Below are 19,173 nucleotides of genomic sequence, written 5' to 3'. Positions count from 1 at the left end.
GCTTGTTCATCCTCCTTGAGGAAATATGACCTAGCCTAGCATGCCAAAGGTTTGCCGGGTTTTGACTATCAATTTTCCTTTTGTTTGTTGTTACCGGTTTATCAACATAATTTATTGGAACGTCTTTTAATTTTAATTTATATAGATCATTTTCAAGTTTTCCATTTCCAATCAAACATTCATTCTTGTAAATATTGCAAATCCCATTCACAAAATTGCAAGAAAAACCATCTCTATCAAGCATAGAAACAGAAATAATGTTTTTAATTAAATCTGGAACAAATAAAACGTCTCTCAAAAGTAACTTAAAATCGTTCTTAAAAATTAAATAAACGTCTCCTATAGCTTTAGCTTCAACTCTAGAACCATTTCCGAGCCTCAGCTGGGTCTCACCCATTCTAAGCCTGCGACTTCTTGTCATCACCTGCAAATCATTGCAAATGTGAGATCCACATCCGGTATCCAATACCCAAGAAGGAGTATTAAGTGAAACATTTGTTTCAATATAGAACATACCCTTCGAAGTTCGCAACTGCTCTAGATATTCCTTGCAGTTACGTTTCCAATGACCGGGCTTCTTGCAGTAATGGCAAACATCCTTGGACTTTTCCATGTTTGAAGCCTTTGTCTTGTACTTCTTCTCGGGTTCGGTTTTCTTGGGTGGGGCAGAACGTTTCTTACCCTTTGTACTTGGCCCCTTCTTAGCAGAAGAAGAGGAGCCCACCAAGAAAGCTGGTTTATCCTTCTTTAAAGTGGATTCATATGTTACAAGCATATTGACCATCTCTTCAAGGGAGGCCTCTATCTTGTTCATATTGAAATTCACCACAAATCCGTCAAACGAAGAAGGAAGAGATAGAAGTAATAAGTCCACGTTGAGTTCATGCTCCAACACCAAATCAAGCGTTACCAACTTCTGTATGAGCCAAATCATTCGTACCCCATGATCACGGACCGAAGTCCCTTCACGCATGCGACACGTCATTAGCTCTTTTGCAATAGCGAACCTTTCAGCTCTTGATTGAGCCCCAAAAAGTTCCTTGAGTTGTACGTGAATGTCAGCAGCATTCACGGTATCCTCTAATCGCCTCTGGAGTTCATTAGACATCGAGGCTTGCATATAGCATTTGGCCTTGATATCATGGTCCCACCATTTATCAAGTTTGGCCAACTCTTCCGGACTTATGTCAGCTGGTGCTTCCTTCGAAGGAGATTTTTCTAACACGTAGAGCATCTTCTCCGAGGTCAAGACAATCTTCAACTTACGGAACCATTCCGTATAGTTTGCGCCAGTCAGTTTATTTTGTTCGAGAATAGAGAATAGTGGATTGCGCGAATTCATCTTTATGAAATACTGAAAAGAAACAGACAATTATCAGTGATTGTTTAATTAATTTACTAAGACAAAAAATAGGCGAAATTTATTTTATGAATCTCACTCCCACTATTTTAACGGTTTCACTACCCTCTAGTGAAAACGGGAAACTGTTTTCCTTAGTGGGAACATGGAGTCCAATTGACAAACTATGGTCTCGAATAATATCAGCCAACCATAATTTTCAAAAGATAGAGCCCAATTTCTTCCAAAGCAACCTCCACGTTTTTACCTCATGTCCAATAAGGGCCCAATAATATGACGCCGTTTATTGTGACATGTCAAGATGACCCATCAATATTAAGTTGTGATGGACGGTCGCCATGTGGATCCCCCAATAATATGAGCCGATCCCATGGGAGTTCCACCCAACTTACAACATGTGTCGATCCAATGTACAGCTTTCCGACGAACGAGCCCCCCCAATAATATGAGCCGGACCGTATCCGCGGGTAGCATCTCATACATTGATCGTTGATGGAAGGTAGGAACATTTAAACAATATTTAAATTTCCTTTATTTATCTTGATATCAATTTTAAATCATATTTAAAATGAGGGATTTTAATTTTGAAAATTTGTCTCATCATTTTAAAAATTTGTATGCTTGCCGGATTCATATAATTTAGTCTAAAACATGCATACAACGATAATATCATATATTATATAGGATGATCGATTCCATTTCTAATCGACCCGTGGTTGCCAATCACGAGTCTAAGTCCAATCCTAGGTAATATGCAGGTATGCAATGCAATCCTATTACATTGAGCTTCCAATTTACATTTCTTCTGTCTTTATTGTCTGCTGGGCCCACCTCCATCTTCAAATCTTCATCTCCCACTAAGTCTAATGTATTTACAATAAATAACCATGACAAGTAGGGGATACATTTCAAGGGGTGGGAACGGACCATAAACCAGGCCCACTTTTATTACATATGACAATTCATATTGGGCCATAAACCAGGCCCATTAATAAATCCAACAACAATAAAAACAAATGTAAATTCCTAACATACACCTACAAAATTGGTCATGGCAATCGATCATCCTTATCCAATAACATTTAATTCAAAATTAATTTATTGGATAACATGCAATGGCAATTAAATTTAAAAGGATAAAATCATATTCCATATATAAAATCTTATTTTACATACAAAATCATATTTTATCTTTTTATCAAATAAAATCATATTTTACATATAAAATCCAATTTTATACATAAAATCATATTTTACTCAATATTTCCATAAGATCATATCTTATCATCAATTGTACCAAAAATAATTAATTTCATAAAATCTGATTTAACGGATAAAATCTATAAATTTTCCAAAAATTCAAATTTATCCAAAAATCAATTTTAAAATTTTCGAACTCGAACAATTCGATCCGACGCCTCGTGAACCAATCAAAAACAATTTTCGATCGGACCAAAAATAGAATTTTAACATATTAAAATTTTAATTTAAATAAAAAAAAATTAATTTTTCCTGGGCCGCCCGGGACGCTCCCAGGCTGCCCGTCGCTGCCCGTGTTTTGCCCGGAAAAAAAAAAATTTTATTTTAAAAAATTTATTTTGTTTCAAAAAACCGAGGCTTAAAAATTTTTGTACAATCGATTAATTTAATCGCTTGATCTGAGCAACCTGGCTCTGATACCACTGTTGGAGAATGGTGATCAGATCAATCAGAATTGATACCCGGTGCAGCGAAAGTTTAAAATTTTTTATATGGAACGATTCCATATCATGGGTATCAAAACTTTACGATTAAATTGTGCGTGTAAAAATTAAATAACAATTATAAATTTTTACCTCCAATCTCGAATCGAGATTATGGACACCAACAGATTACTCTGCTCTTGTTGTATATCCCAGGAACTGATGGACGAACTGTTCTTCAATCAGGTGCACGAACAGAGATTTAATCCCTCTGATAGATTGCACTAGAAAATCTATCAGAAGTTTCTACGAAGAGAATTAACGAATATGATCCGTTAAACCAGACTGCAAATTCAAAATTCACAAGCTGGATTTTCCCGACAGAGAGAGGGAGGGGGCGGCCACTTAGAGAAAACACAGCTAGGGTTTTCGAAAATATTTTGTGACCTCTGTTGTGTAATTTCTGTACTGCAATAACTTATTTATAATGTGGGCTGCTAACAGCTTAGGGCTCATTAGTCATAAGTTCAAGCCTGACAAGCAAAGCCATGTTCAGAAATTAATATAAAATTCATCGTGACTCAGATTGATAAACCAATTTCACCAATGTTCACAGAAACCATTTCTGCATCTTTTAGAGTCAATATAAATTTTCTGAATCCGAATTCAGTGATTTCCAAAAATGCCCATCCCTATGTCATTTTAGGAAATCTTACTCCTCTACTCTTAAATAAGAAGTCCCACTTCTTTGTTCATTAAATTTAACTCTTTAAATTTAACTATCTCAACGGGGATTAAAAATCCATTACTCTGTGTGACCCTCAATGGTTCAGGGATACAGCTAGCCGTGGGCTCACAACTCCTTGTGACTCGGAACAACAATTTCCGACTTGCCCATCAAATCATGGTAAGAGCGCCTAGCAACATCGCCCCATGATTCCCTAGGTATCACTGATAGTGCCTGCAAGAACCAATAGATTTTGGTTAGCGTACAGTACGGTCCCTTCATCCATATATCCCGATCGAATCAACAACCATTGGTAAATTGAGAGTCGTTCGAGATTCGATAACTATGCAATACATCTTGAAGATCAAATAGTGACATCGCATGTGCTACTAAGAAACCATTTCTTAAAACACATCATGTACTCTGGCCAGAGATTCGTCACACTAATATCTCCTCAGATTGCATAGGATATCCACACTCGCAAGTATGTGGTGAATCCTTGACAACAAAGCATCGACTCCTATATGTGTCGTAACTGTACCCAATCCCGACACCTGATGACCCCAATAGAGTCGGTAAACGAGTCAAAGCACAGTACTAGCATATAGAGTCTCAATGATGTTTCAAGTAGTAAGGACTAATGGTGTACAACCAAAACCGCGGACTTTATCCACTCGATAAGTGATAACCACTTGGAAAGTCCGGATAGGCTAGTTCGATCATTCATCGTATGAATATCCATTTGCATTCTTTGAACATCTCTATGTTCCATACCAATGAAACGTGGTACTCGGCATCGCAAATGCTAGTCTCAATCTCGAGCGATCCTTATCCTTATCAACGGATGGCTCAATCGACTAGGAACTGTTTAGAATATAAAGTGACTATAAGATGTGTTTCATGATAGCCATCCCCATGTGCCACCACATCTTACATACACTATAGTATATTCAAGGTCTTTATCAAAACAACAATAGTATATCACAATATAACAATATGAAGAAAGATAAAGTCATTGCCATTAATAATAGTGTAAATTACATTAAACAAAAGATTGTTTATACAAAGAGTCATCAAAGCCCTTAGCCACAAGTTGGCTCACCGGGCACCCACTCTTTCAATCTCCCACTGCCCTAAAGCCAACTAGTCATACTACGTAGACCCATTGCTTCGCGATGTTTGTCAAATAATGGTCCTGGCAAGGGCTTAGTAAGCGATATTGTCTGTAGAGGCCACTCTCTCGACAGTGATGTCTCCTCTTTCCACGATCTCCCGGATGATGTGGTATTTCCTCAGTACGTGTTTGGATCTTTGATGAGACCTTGGTTCCTTTGCCTGAGCAACGGCACCCGTGTTGTCACAGTACACCGGGACTGGACCAACAACTTTCGGAATAAAGCCCAACTCTTGGACGAAATTCCTCATCCAAACGGCCTCTTTAGCAGCAGCTGATGCCGCAATGTATTCTGCCTCAGTGGTGGAATCCGCTGTGGTGTCCTGCTTGGAACTCTTCCAAGAGACAGCACCGCCATTGAGCATGAACACAAATCCAGAGGTTGACTTTGAGTCATCCACGTCACTTTGGAAGCTAGAGTCGGTATAGCCTTCCAATTTTAGTTCTCTTCCTCCATATACCATGAACATATTCTTAGTCCTTCGTAAGTACTTAAGAATGTCCTTCACGGCTTTCCAATGCATTTGACTGGGATTAGCTTGATATCTGTTCGTGACACTCAGAGCAAATGCTACATCCGGTCTGGTAGATATCATCCCATACATGATACTACCTATGGCTGACGCATATGGTACATGTGTCATTTTCTCTATGATATGATGATGTTATGATATGATGAACTGTACACTAATCTGTTTGATTATCAGATATGCCTCCCCGACCAGCACCGAGAGTTAGACAACCATTGGTTGTGAACCAGCCTGAACAGACCAATGCTGCACAGGTCCCTGTGACAGTGTCTGAACATGGACAGGGTAGTACGTCTACTGATGAGTTCAGTGATGCTAATCCGATGGAGAAACTTTTTAAACGATTCCAGTCATTCAAACCACCGAAGTTGCAAGGAACAGAGAATGCTATAGAATGTGAGAACTGGCTGGAAGATATTGAGCAGTTATTTGAGTCCATTGACTATACAGATGATCGTCTTGTGAGACTGATAATTCATCAACTGCATGGCCTTGCCAAGAGTTGGTGGATAACGACGAAGAGAGCACTGGAAAACCAAGGTACTATTATTACCTGGTCTGTATTTCGAACTTCTTTCTATCAGCATTTCTTTCCTGTGTCTTATCGCAAGGACAAAGGAGCAGAGTTTGCAAGTTTGCAACAGGGACAGTTGAATATTGAAGAATATGTTGCCAAATTCACTAGTTTGTTGAAGTTTGCACCACATATCGCTGTTAGTGACGAAGCTCAAGCCGATCAATTTATCAATGGCTTGAATCCTGATGTGTTTACACTGGTGAATTCGGGAAGACCGAATACCTTTGATGATGCTCTGAATTGAGCAAAGGGTGTAGAAGCAGGGATACTAAAACAACGAGGAGCACAGTTTGTGCCACAGCCAGTGAGACAACCACAAGAACAACCACAGATTTCACAGCCACCTCGATTTGAAGCTGGAGGTAGCAGCAGTGGAAAGAAAAATTTCTTCAAGGGTAAGAGCAAACAGTTCAAAAGATCAGGTGGTGGTAGCTCTTCTAGTTCTAGTGGATCCCGACAGTCTAGAGCTGGATAGAAGTCTGATGTATATTGCACCAAATGTGGAGGTCGCCATACTGATGAACAATGCCGAGGTGTGTTTGGAAGCTGCCACATTTGAAACAAGATGGGACACTTTGCAAGAGTGTGTCCACAACGAGGATCTGAAGGTGCACAGGGTGCAGGAGCATCGAGACCGGTGGGTCAATCTACATCTTTAGTTCACTCTTTTCAACCACAGCTTGCCGCACCGAGTAGAGGAGGAGGTCAGACAGTGAATCAACCTCCAAGGCAACAAGCAAGGGTGTTTGCATTGACTGAGGAGCAAGCACAAGCGGCACCAGATGATGTGATTGCAGGTAACTGTTCTCTTTATGGTTATCCTGCATATGTCTTATTTGATACTGGTGCGTCGCATACTTTTATATCTGAGCAGTTTGTTGCATTGCATTCATTACCTGTTGAGCCCTTAACTACTGTTGTATCTATTTCATCACCTCTGGGTCGAGGTATTGTATCAGTGAAGTCTGTACGAAACTGTATATTACAGTGTGAGGGGCATGAGATTGAGCTTGATTGTATTGTACTCGGTTTGTCTGATTTTGAGTGCATAATCGGTATTGATATGCTAACCAAGTACAGAGCTACAGTAGACTGTTTTCAGAAGATTGTGAAGTTCAGACCTGATATGGCTGACGAATGGAAATTTTATGGTAAGGGATCAAGATCTAAAATTCCATTGATATCTGTTCTTGCTATGACTGAGTTGTTACAGAAAGGAGCAGAAGGATTTCTGATCTATGCTGTTGATGTATTGAAGACTAGTCCGACACTGACTGATATACCGGTGGTGAGTGAGTTTGCAGATGTATTCCCTGACGAGATTCCAGGACTGCCACCGTACAGAGAGGTAGATTTCGGTATTGAATTGATGCCAGGTACACAGCCGATATCAAAAGCACCTTACCGTATGGCACCGATTGAATTGAAAGAACTGAAAGACCAACTCGAAGATTTGTTGGCCAAGGGTTATATCAGACCGAGCGTCTCTCCTTGGGGTGCTCAGGTATTGTTTTCTAGAAAGAAGGACGGATCGATGAGACTATGTATTGACTACCGGCAATTGAACAAAGCAACGGTAAAGAATCGCTATCCTTTACCTCGTATCGATGATTTATTAGATCAATTGCAGGGATCGTCAGTATATTCGAAGATTGATTTGCAATCCGGATATCATCAACTGAGGGTTAGAGACGAAGATATTCCTAAGACTGCATTTAGAACCAGGTATGGCCATTATGAATTCATAGTCATGCCTTTTGGTCTAACGAATGCACCAGCAGTTTTTATGGGATTGATGAATAGGGTATTTCAAAGATATCTAGATGATTTCGTGATCATATTTATCGATGATATCTTGATTTATTCTAAGAATATGTGTGAACATGCTGATCATCTCCGAATTGTATTGAAAACGTTACGGGAAGAAAAATTATATGCCAAGTTATCCAAATGTGAGTTTTGGTTGCAGCGAGTCGTGTTTCTTGGCCATATAATTTCAGGAGATGGTATATCAGTGGATCCAAGCAAAGTAGAAGCTGTGATCAGTTGGCAAAGACCGACGTTTGTGCCAGAAATTCAAAGTTTTATGGGCTTAGCTGGTTATTATCGTCGATTCATTCGAGATTTTTCATCTATAGCGAAGCCTATTACACAGCTTACACAGAAGAATGCACCATTTGTTTGGTCTGAGGCATGTGAAAGGAGTTTTGTTGAATTGAAGAAGAGATTGACTACTGCGCCAGTGTTGACAATCCCTAAAGGTACTGGTGATTTTGTTGTTTATTATGATGTTTCTCACCAGGGTTTGGGATGTATTTTAATGCAGAAAGGACATGTTGTTGCTTATGCTTCTCGACAACTGAAACCACATGAGGTTAGGTATCCGATTCATGATCTTGAATTGGCTGCTATCGTTTTTGCATTAAAGATTTGGAGACATTATTTATACGGCGAGAAGTTTGAAATCTTTTCTGATCATAAAAGTCTGAAGTATTTATTTTCACAGTCTGAATTGAATATGAGACAACGACGATGGCTTGATTTACTGAAGGATTTTGATTGTGAAATCAAATACTATCCGGGAAAGTCTAACGCAGCAGCAGATGCCCTGAGTAGAAAAGTATGTGCTCTATCTTTATGTAACGTCCGGAAATTTTCTACGTAAACCCGCATGCATAACTAGGGGATTTTATAATTTTATAATAATGTGAAAATGTGTTAAATTGTTTTTATGAGTGATTATTTAAATTAAATGATTTATTTGCATGTTTTAAATATTGTTTCGGCATTTAAATATGTATGATGTGATTTATGAATTTATTTGAGAAAGTTTATTTTATGATCGCGTAGGCGGGGCCGTGGACAGACGAGTTGTGATTTTCACCCAAAAATATTTTATGAGTTTATGAGCCTTAAAATATTATTTTAAGGTATTTTGTCAAGAAAATTTTAGTATTTTATTATATATTTATTTAAGGATTTATTTTTAGCCAAATTAAGTCATTTTGATGACTTTTATTAAATTTTAAAATCCCCTATTATTTTATTTCGGGATTAAGGATTTAATATCAGATTAATTCTTGTATTTAAAAATCTTTGAGTAGGGTATACTATTATTTTTTTAATTAATTAGTAGACTAGATATTTTATTTTCTAGAAACATTCTAACCCTACCCCAACCCCACACCTCACGTTTTTACTCTCCCTTAGCCGCCTCCATCAACCTTCAGAAAGTTTTCCATCATAAAAAACACAGCACACATGATTTTCTTGAGGTTTTTGGGCAAGGATTTTTAAAGTCGTTCGTCCCGGCGAGCTCGATACGCGTCGTTTTCTTTGTTTGGTCCAAATCTTCAACAAGGCACGTTTCGAATCCATCTTTGAACACCGTTTAAATCATATACAATGTTTTTTTTTAATCATGAATGTTCTGTTAATGCATGATATTTAAGTTTTGAATGAAGTTATTTGAAGATCATGAAGTTACTCACGTTTTTCATGTGCATGGCCGGTTTATTTTGTGATTTCTGCTTAAGGCTGGTTCGAGGGGCTGACCAAGGGCTAGGGGTCTGATCTAGGGTCCTTAGGGTCGGGTTTGGAAGGCTGGTTCAGGGCTGGAAGCAGCTGGAACCATGCGAGAATGAGCCATGATAGCAGCTAGGCGTGCAGATTTTTGTATGGGATTTAGGGGCCTTGGCCGAGCCATGCATGGCTTGGCTCTGGCCAGGGCTGGGTCACATGTTGTGACTGGACCCTGGGAGGGTCCAGTAGCCGGGGCTCCGGCCAATAGTGGCCGGAGCAGGTCGAAAAGGAAAAGGGAAGTGAGTGTGTACAGAAGCATGTGTGCACAGGTTTTATGCTTGAGAAAACCAGCCATGGCCGAGCCATGCACTGCATGGTTCGAGCCAAGGCTGGACCAGGAAGGACCCACAGGACCCTGGGGAGGTCCTGTGGGCGGGGCTCCGGCCAGGGGTGGCCGGAGCAGGGCGGCCGAATGGCCAACATGTGAGGCTGCCGTGAGAAGTTGAAGGGAAGAGGGGCTAGAGTTGTGTCTTGTGTTTAAGTGGGCCGAGCTCGGGTTTTTTTGGTCCGGTTTGGGTCTAAATTTTATTGGGTCAATTTATTTGGGTCCGGGTCTGGGTTTTATTAGTTGGGCTCGGGTGTTTTTATTTTAAATTAAATAAGAGATTAATTAACAATTAATGGGTTTGGGCTTGGTTAATTAATTAATTGGACTAATTTAATGGGCTTTATTAATTATGAAAGTGAGCCCACTAATTTTTCATGGGCCGTGTGATCCATGAGAATTATTGGGCCAAGCGGAGTCGGGTTTAATAATTTTATCGGTCTAATTTATAAGTTAATGGTTAGTTAATAATTTTATTAATTAAATTTTAAGTTAATTAGTTAATGGGCCTAAATTATGTTTTTAGTGAGCCCATTAGTTTCTCATGGGCCTGGGGGCCCATGAAGCTTAATGGGCCAGGTCAGGTTGGGCTTTTTGGTTTTTGAGCCAATCTAGGAATTTTTGAGTTAAGTCTAGTGGTCAGCAGCTCGAACAAGTCCTTGGAAAAATAAATGTTCGTAAATATATATTTAATTCATTCATGCATTTTTATTAGATATATAAGTATTATTTTTAAGAAAATAAATTAAATATATATTTACGGACAAAGTTTCATGAAAATAAAGAAATAATGAGAATTTTTATGTTCTTGCATCATGTAACAATTTTTATGATAATTTTAAATGCATGTTAAGAAAAATATATTTTTATGGAAGTTGAAGTGAAGGTGGAAAGTGATGTGGTTGGAGGCCGGGATACCTGGGCCCGGTGACCTTCCTAATGATGTATAAGTATGATGAGCTTATGGATCCAGCTGAGAGGGCTGGTGAAGTGGCAGCACAGAGGTGGAAACCCCACCGCCGCGTACGTTGGTTTAAGATTGATCAATCGCTCAGTATGATGCCACCTACATGGATACGACCTGTTGAGAACTAAGAAATCATGATATGCTATTTTTACGAAAATTATAAAGTATGATGAATTATGTTATAGCATGATGATTTAGCAGTATGATTATTTATTTATGTTTATATGCATATAATTTTAAGATCATGCACGTATAATTATTATTCACGTATTTTATATGATGTGTGCTTGTGTGTGGTTTCATTTTGTTATGTAAGGATAGAACGTGCTGAGCCTCTAGGCTCACTAGATTTAAATGGTGCAGGTGAGCAGAATGTTAATGAAGTTAATGTGTTCCCGACTGGCGGCGAGGGCGTATGAGTATCCAGGCGGCTAGTACCCGTGACCATCGCTCTATTATGAATTTTATGTTGAGACTACAACATTTATGTCCGCATAGGTTTTATTATTATAGATTTTTAGTATATGCATGATTTTAGATTTAAGTATTTATTTACTAAGTTTTCATGAATTTTTGTGAAAGAAATATTATTTAGGAGTTTTATAATGGCATTCATATAAATTATTATTTAGTAATTATTTTTAAGTATTTAATTGCATGCGTGTACTTTTATTGTATCTTTGGTGTATTTGTATTTTAAATTAAGTAAAGTTATTTTTAAGTACGATATATATATGTATGTGCATATATATATTTATATTCATTATTTTATAATTAGAGATTTAAAAAAAAAAAAAAATTTCACTAGAAGTTCTAGGATGTTTCACTTTATCTACTATAGGTGTATCTAGTTTGATTGAGAATTGTTGTGTTTCTGGGTATGTATTTGAGACAGATAGAAGGCCGATGAGAGTGTATGCAATCAGTGCTGAGCCTGAGTTGTTGATTCGTATCAAAGAAGCACAGAAAGCTGATCAGAATGTACAGAAATCGATTGAAATGATCAGATCAGGACATCAGTCTGAATACAAAGTTAGTGACGATGATATCTTGTATGTGAATAACCGAATAGTTGTTCCCAATATTGCAGACTTGAGACAGAATATTCTGAAAGAAGCACATTGTAGTCTCTTTAGTGTTCATCCTGGAGGCAGAAAGATGTACAACGACTTGAAGAGTCAGTACTGGTGGAAACAAATGAAGTTTGATGTGACTGAATTTGTATCCAAATGTTTGAATTGCCAACAGGTGAAGGCTGAAAGAAAGAAATCGGGTGGCTTATTACAGAGTTTATCAATTCCTGAATGGAAATGGGATCACATTTCCATGGACTTTGTAACGAAGTTGCCACGATCATCTCGAGGATGCGATGCTGTTTGGGTGATCATTGACAGATTGACGAAATCTGCGTGCTTTATTCCTTATCGAATGACTTATCGTCATGATCAAATGGCGGATCTCTATATTCGAGAAGTGGTAAGACTACACGGTGTGCCAAAGTTGATTGTATCTAACCGAGATCCGAGGTTTACTTCGCACTTTTGGCATAGCCTACAGGAAGCTCTAGGTACGCGTTTACATTTGAGTACTGCTTACCATCCTCAAACCGACGGTCAATCTGAACGAACAATTCAGACGCTTGAGGATATGCTTAGAGCTGTAGTACTTGATTTTGATGTTACATGGCAAAATTCTATACCACTCGTGGAATTTTCTTATAACAACAGTTATCAGACGAGTATAGAGATGACACCATTCGAAGCGTTATATGGGAAGAAGTGTCGATCGCCTTTGTATTGGGATGATGTTTCCGAGGTACCTGAGTTAGGGCCAGATATGATCAGACAGATAACTGAAAAGGTGAAACTGATGTTGGAAAACTGGCGAGTTCCCAGACCAATTACGATTGATACCCGGTGCAGCGGAAGTTTAAAAATTTTTCATGGAACGTTTCCATGGTATGGGTATCAACCGTTCATCGATTGAATTATGTGTGTGTGTAAAATTTAAACAACAATTAAATAAATTTTACCTCAAATCTCGCAACGAGATTAATGGACACCAACAGAACAATTCTGCTCTTGTTGTCTCTCCCTGGAACCGATGAACGCCTTCAATCAGGTCCACGAACAGAGGTTTAATCCCTCTGATAGATTGCACTAGAAAATCTATCAGAAGTTTTCTGCGAAGAGAATACACGAATTTGATTCGTTATTCCTTACTGCGATTCAAAATCACAGACCGGAATTTTCTCGGGCAGAGGGGGAGGGTTCGGCCGATTTGTTGAGAGAGAGGCTAGGGTTCGATTTTTGCTCTGTCTCAAAAATTATGACCTGTTGTGTGTAATTTCTGTACTGAAATAACTTATTTATAATGCAGGCCACTAACACCTTAGGGCCCATTAGTCATAAGCTGGGGCCCGACAAGCAAAGCCCGCTCGTTCAGAAATTAATATAAAATTCATCGTGACTCCGATTGATGAAACGATTTCACCAATGTGCACAGAAACCATTTCTGCACGTTTTAAAGTCAAAATAAATTTTCCTGAATCCGAATTCAGTGGTTTCCAAAAATGTCCATCCCTATGTCATTTTAGGAAATCCTACTCCCTTACTCTTATTTAAGAAGTCCAACTCCTTAGTTCATTAAATTTAACTCTTTAAATTTAACTATCTCAACGGGGATTAAAACTCCATTACACTGTGTGACCCTCAATGGTTCAGGGATACAGCTAGCCGTGGGCTCACAACTCCTTGTGACTCGGAACAACACTTTCCGACTTGCCCAACGAATCATGGTAAAGCGCCTAGCAACATCGCCCCATGATTCCCTAGGTATCACTGATAGTGCCTACAAGAACCAGTAGATTTTGGTTAGCGTACAGTACGGTCCCTTCATCCATATATCCCGATCGAATCAACAACCATTGGTATATCGAGAGTCGCTCAAGATTCGATAACTATGCAATGCATCTTGAAGATCAAATTAGTGACATCGCTTGTGCTACTAAGAAACCATTTCTTAAATCACATCAAGTACTCTGGCCAGAGATTTGTCACACTAATATCTCCTCAGATCGCATAGGATATCCATACTCGCAAGTATGTGGTGAATCCTTGACAACAATGCATTGACTCCTATATGTGTCGTAACTGTACCCAATCTCGACACCTGATGACCCCCATAGAGTCGGTAAACGAGTCAAAGCACAGCACTAGCATATAGAGTCTCCATGATGTTTCAAGTCGTAAGGACTAATGGTGTACAACCAAAACCGCGGACTTAATCCACTCGATAAGTGATAACCACTTGGAAAGTCCGGATAGGGTAGTTCGATTATTCATCCTATGAATATCCATTTGCATGCTTCGAACATCTCCATGTTCCCTACCAATGAAACGTGGTACTCCGCATCGCAAATGCTAGTCTCAAACTCGAGCGATCCTTATCCTTATTATCGGACGGCTCAATTGACTAGGAACGGTTTTAGAACATACAGTGACTATAAGATGTATTTCATGATAGACATCTCCATGTTCTACCACATCTTACATACACTATAGTATATTCAAGGTCTTTATCAAAACAACAATAGTATATCACAATATAACAATATGAATTAATATAAAGTCATTGCCATAAAAGTGTAAATAATATTAAACAAAAGATTGTTCATACAAAGAGTCATCAAAGCCCATAGCCACACAGTTGGCTCACTGGGCACCCACTCTTACAACTGATACAGCAGAGAATGAGAACAGCACAGCACAGACAGACCAGATATGCGAATGTACGACGACGGCCGTTATCTTTGATCAGGGAGATAGAGTGTTTCTGAAGATTTCACCATTCAGAGGCACCGTTCGATTTGGTAAACGAGGGAAATTATCTCCGAGGTATATTGGGCCGTATGAGATTCTCGAGAAGATAGGCAATCTAGCTTATCGACTCGCTCTTCCTATGTCTTTATCTGGAATACATGATGTCTTTCATGTATCGATGTTGAGGAAGTACATATCTGATGCATCTCATGTGATTCGCTCCGATGAAGCTGAGTTGGATGACACTCTTAGCTATTTCGAGCAACCTATTCAGGTTCTTGATAGAAAGACAAAGCAACTTCGAACAAAGACCATTCCATTGGTGAAGATTCAATGGAGTCGACACGGAGTTGAAGAAGCGACTTGGGAAGTCGAAGAAGATATGAAGCAACGATTTTCTTATTTATTTCACTGATGTGAGTTCTTATTCAGTTTTCAGTTATTCTTTATTCTTATGAGAATGTGGACTGCATATCTATACTGTTTATGAATTCGAGGACGAACTCATGTCTTAGTGGGGGAGAAATGTAAGGCCCGGGATTAATTAAGATTAATCCGAATTTATTTAATTTTAATTCGAGTATATTTAATTTGGGAATATTTAGAGTTTTGATTTAAATTCTAATATTCTTAAATTATTTAGGATTGAAATTGAATTAAAATAAGGGCCGAGGACTAAATTGCAATTATTGAAGAGTTGAGGGACCAAATTGCAATTCTCTTATAACTTATCAGATTTTAAGTGTAAGAGTCAGCTTATGCAACGTGTAAGCATGTAATTTTGTTCAGAATTTTGAAGCCAAGAACAGAGAGCTCGATTGCTTTCATTTCTCTTTGAGTTTTTGATCTTCAAAACCTTGTAAATTTTGAACCAGGTATCCGATTTCAATTCCGAAAAGTGTTCTGGAATCCTTACGACAAGGGCTTCGATTTGGTGTAAGATTTTATATCTTTTAGTATGGTTTGAATTTCGAAAATTGACAGATATCAGATATTGAGTTTTCGATTATGTTTTGAGTTGTGTATTGTGTCTAGTTTCGATACCGGATCAAAGTTGAATGCTTGAAGGGATTGATTATGATTTGTATGTTGGAAAACTGGCGAGTTCCCAGACCAATTACGATTGATACCCGGTGCAGCGGAAGTTTAAAAATTTTTCATGGAACGTTTCCATGGTATGGGTATCAACCGTTCATCGATTGAATTACGTGTGTGTAAAATTTAAATAACAATTAAATAAATTTTACCTCAAATCTCGCAACGAGATTAATGGACACCAACAGAACAATTCTGCTCTTGTTGTCTCTCCCTGGAACCGATGAACGCCTTCAATCAGGTCCACGAACAGAGGTTTAATCCCTCTGATAGATTGCACTAGAAAATCTATCAGAAGTTTTCTGCGAAGAGAATACACGAATTTGATTCGTTATTCCTTACTGCGATTCAAAATCACAGACCGGAATTTTCTCGGGCAGAGGGAGGGAGAGGCGGCCGAAAACGTTTTTGAGAGGGGCTAGGGTTTCGAAAATCCTGTCTCAAAATTATGACCTCTTGTGTGTAATTTCTGTACTGAAATAACTTATTTATAATGCAGGCCACTAACACCTTAGGGCCCATTAGTCATAAGCTGGGGCCCGACAAGCAAAGCCCACTCGTTCAGAAATTAATATAAAATTCATCGTGACTCCGATTGATGAAACGATTTCACCAATGTGCACAGAAACCATTTCTGCACGTTTTAAAGTCAAAATAAATTTTCCTGAATCCGAATTCAGTGGTTTCCAAAAATGTCCATCCCTATGTCATTTTAGGAAATCCTACTCCCTTACTCTTATTTAAGAAGTCCAACTCCTTAGTTCATTAAATTTAACTCTTTAAATTTAACTATCTCAACGGGGATTAAAACTCCATTACACTGTGTGACCCTCAATGGTTCAGGGATACAGCTAGCCGTGGGCTCACAACTCCTTGTGACTCGGAACAACACTTTCCGACTTGCCCAACGAATCATGGTAAAGCGCCTAGCAACATCGCCCCATGATTCCCTAGGTATCACTGATAGTGCCTACAAGAACCAGTAGATTTTGGTTAGCGTACAGTACGGTCCCTTCATCCAAATATCCCGATCGAATCAACAACCATTGGTATATCGAGAGTCGCTCAAGATTCGATAACTATGCAATGCATCTTGAAGATCAAATTAGTGACATCGCATGTGCTACTAAGAAACCATTTCTTAAATCACATCAAGTACTCTGGCCAGAGATTTGTCACACTAATATCTCCTCAGATCGCATAGGATATCCACACTCGCAAGTATGTGGTGAATCCTTGACAACAATGCATTGACTCCTATATGTGTCGTAACTGTACCCAATCTCGACACCTGATGACCCCCTCAGAGTCGGTAAACGAGTCAAAGCACAGTACTAGCATATAGAGTCTCCATGATGTTTCAAGTCGTAAGGACTAATGGTGTACAACCAAAACCGCGGACTTTATCCACTCGATAAGTGATAACCACTTGGAAAGTCCGGATAGGGTAGTTCGACTATTCATCCTATGAATATCCATTTGCATGCTTCGAACATCTCCATGTTCCCTACCAATGAAACGTGGTACTCCGCATCGCAAATGCTAGTCTCAAACTCGAGCGATCCTTATCCTTATTATCGGACGGCTCAATCGACTAGGAACGGTTTTAGAATATACAGTGACTATAAGATGTATTTCATGATAGACATCTCCATGTTCTACCACATCTTACATACACTATAGTATATTCAAGGTCTTTATCAAAACAACAATAGTATATCACAATATAACAATATGAAGTAATATAAAGTCATTGCCATAAAAGTGTAAATAATATTAAACAAAAGATTGTTTATACAAAGAGTCAACAAAGCCCATAGACACACAGTTGGCTCACTGGGCACCCACTCTTACATTGTAGCATGTATCTTGACAAGTATAGCTGCTGATATGTTGTTGTATGGCTGAGTTTTATAAGATATATGCTGATATATGAGTTGAGTTACAAGTTTTGAAGTCGGGAATTACGTCGGTTACCGATTTTGAATCGCTACGGTGTTTAATCGAGTTTTGGAACTGTTTTGATAGCCGAATTCTGAGTTGAAGTTGTTATTAAGCTGTTTTAAATGTTAAAGTATGTGTCTTGTTCAATTTCAGTTGAGTTTGAAGGCTTAACAACACGAGACGCCGACTTTGAACCGAAGAAAGTTGATTGAGGTTTGAAATGGTTTTGATTGATGAAATCTTGATGGTTTTGACTCGTTTTTGAAATGATAGGTTGATATGAAGTTTGATATGTGTATTTTGATTGTATCTTTCAGATTTGAAGAGTTCAGAATCGAATTAAACGAAGGTATAATGACGACATCGCGAAGTAGGGACTTTGAAACACAAGAATGATTATCTCTGAGTTGGCCCGTAAAAATCACATACTTGTTTATGTTTTGATTTGATTGTGGTGTTGTCGATCCATCTCAGGTAGTGGATCTTTATATTTGAGTTGATATGATGCTATATCGAATTGATTCTAAGCCAAGGTTGCGGTTAACCTTGTTTGCGAGTCGTTTACGAATTCGTTAGATGGATATCCATGTCAAGATCAGTTATGAATCTTGATGGCTTCGAAGTTATGTGAATCAATTCATCTTTAAAGCGTTGAGTACTCTATTTGTTGAGTTGAGTTTTAAATAGAGTCGTTATGATTTATTTAACGCTTTCGATATGTTGGTTATACTGAGATTTGTATCTCACCGGAGTTTATCCGGCTGTTGTCTTGTTTTGTATGTGTGCATGACAACAGAGAGGGCAGGAGCCGATCATCGACGTCATTGACAGCTGGGAGAGAGTCTAGCACGTGAGGACTCGGGTTGTAGATGATGTTTTGAATGATAGAAGCAAGGAACTTTAGAACTTGTTGGTTTTGGAATACATGTATAAAACTTGAGATAGTTTGGGTCGTTTATCGTTCTTTAGCGACTTGGTTGATGTAATAAAATGCATGTATACTTGCTTGAGACTTTGTTAGATGTATAAATTTGTGTTTACATTAAAGGAAACAAGTTTTGGAGCTGTCAATTGCCAAGTTTTGGAGCTGTCAAATGTGGGAAAGAATCTGCCCAGGGCCGTGCTCGAGCTGCAGAAAACAGTAGCCCGAGCGCAGCCCGGGGCAGAAAGTTCTGCCTCGAAATGGGCAGGGCGCGCCCGAGCGGCGCTTTTCAGCCGCTCGAGCGCAGCCTATTTAAAAAAAAAAAAAATTTTTTTTTTGTTTGTTACAGCTTCGGATGCTTGGTGATTGCTTATTCATTAATTGCCCTTAAGATTTGAGATTAGCAACCCGAGGCCCCACAACTTTCTTGAGTTCTTTGGACTTCAATCATATTGTAACATCCTTCA

The sequence above is a fragment of the Henckelia pumila genome, chromosome 1 (genome assembly GCF_033568475.1).
Source record: "Henckelia pumila isolate YLH828 chromosome 1, ASM3356847v2, whole genome shotgun sequence".
Lineage (NCBI taxonomy): Eukaryota > Viridiplantae > Streptophyta > Magnoliopsida > Lamiales > Gesneriaceae > Henckelia > Henckelia pumila.
The sequence above is the reverse complement of the archived record's forward strand: the minus strand, read 5'-3'. Positions refer to the sequence as shown.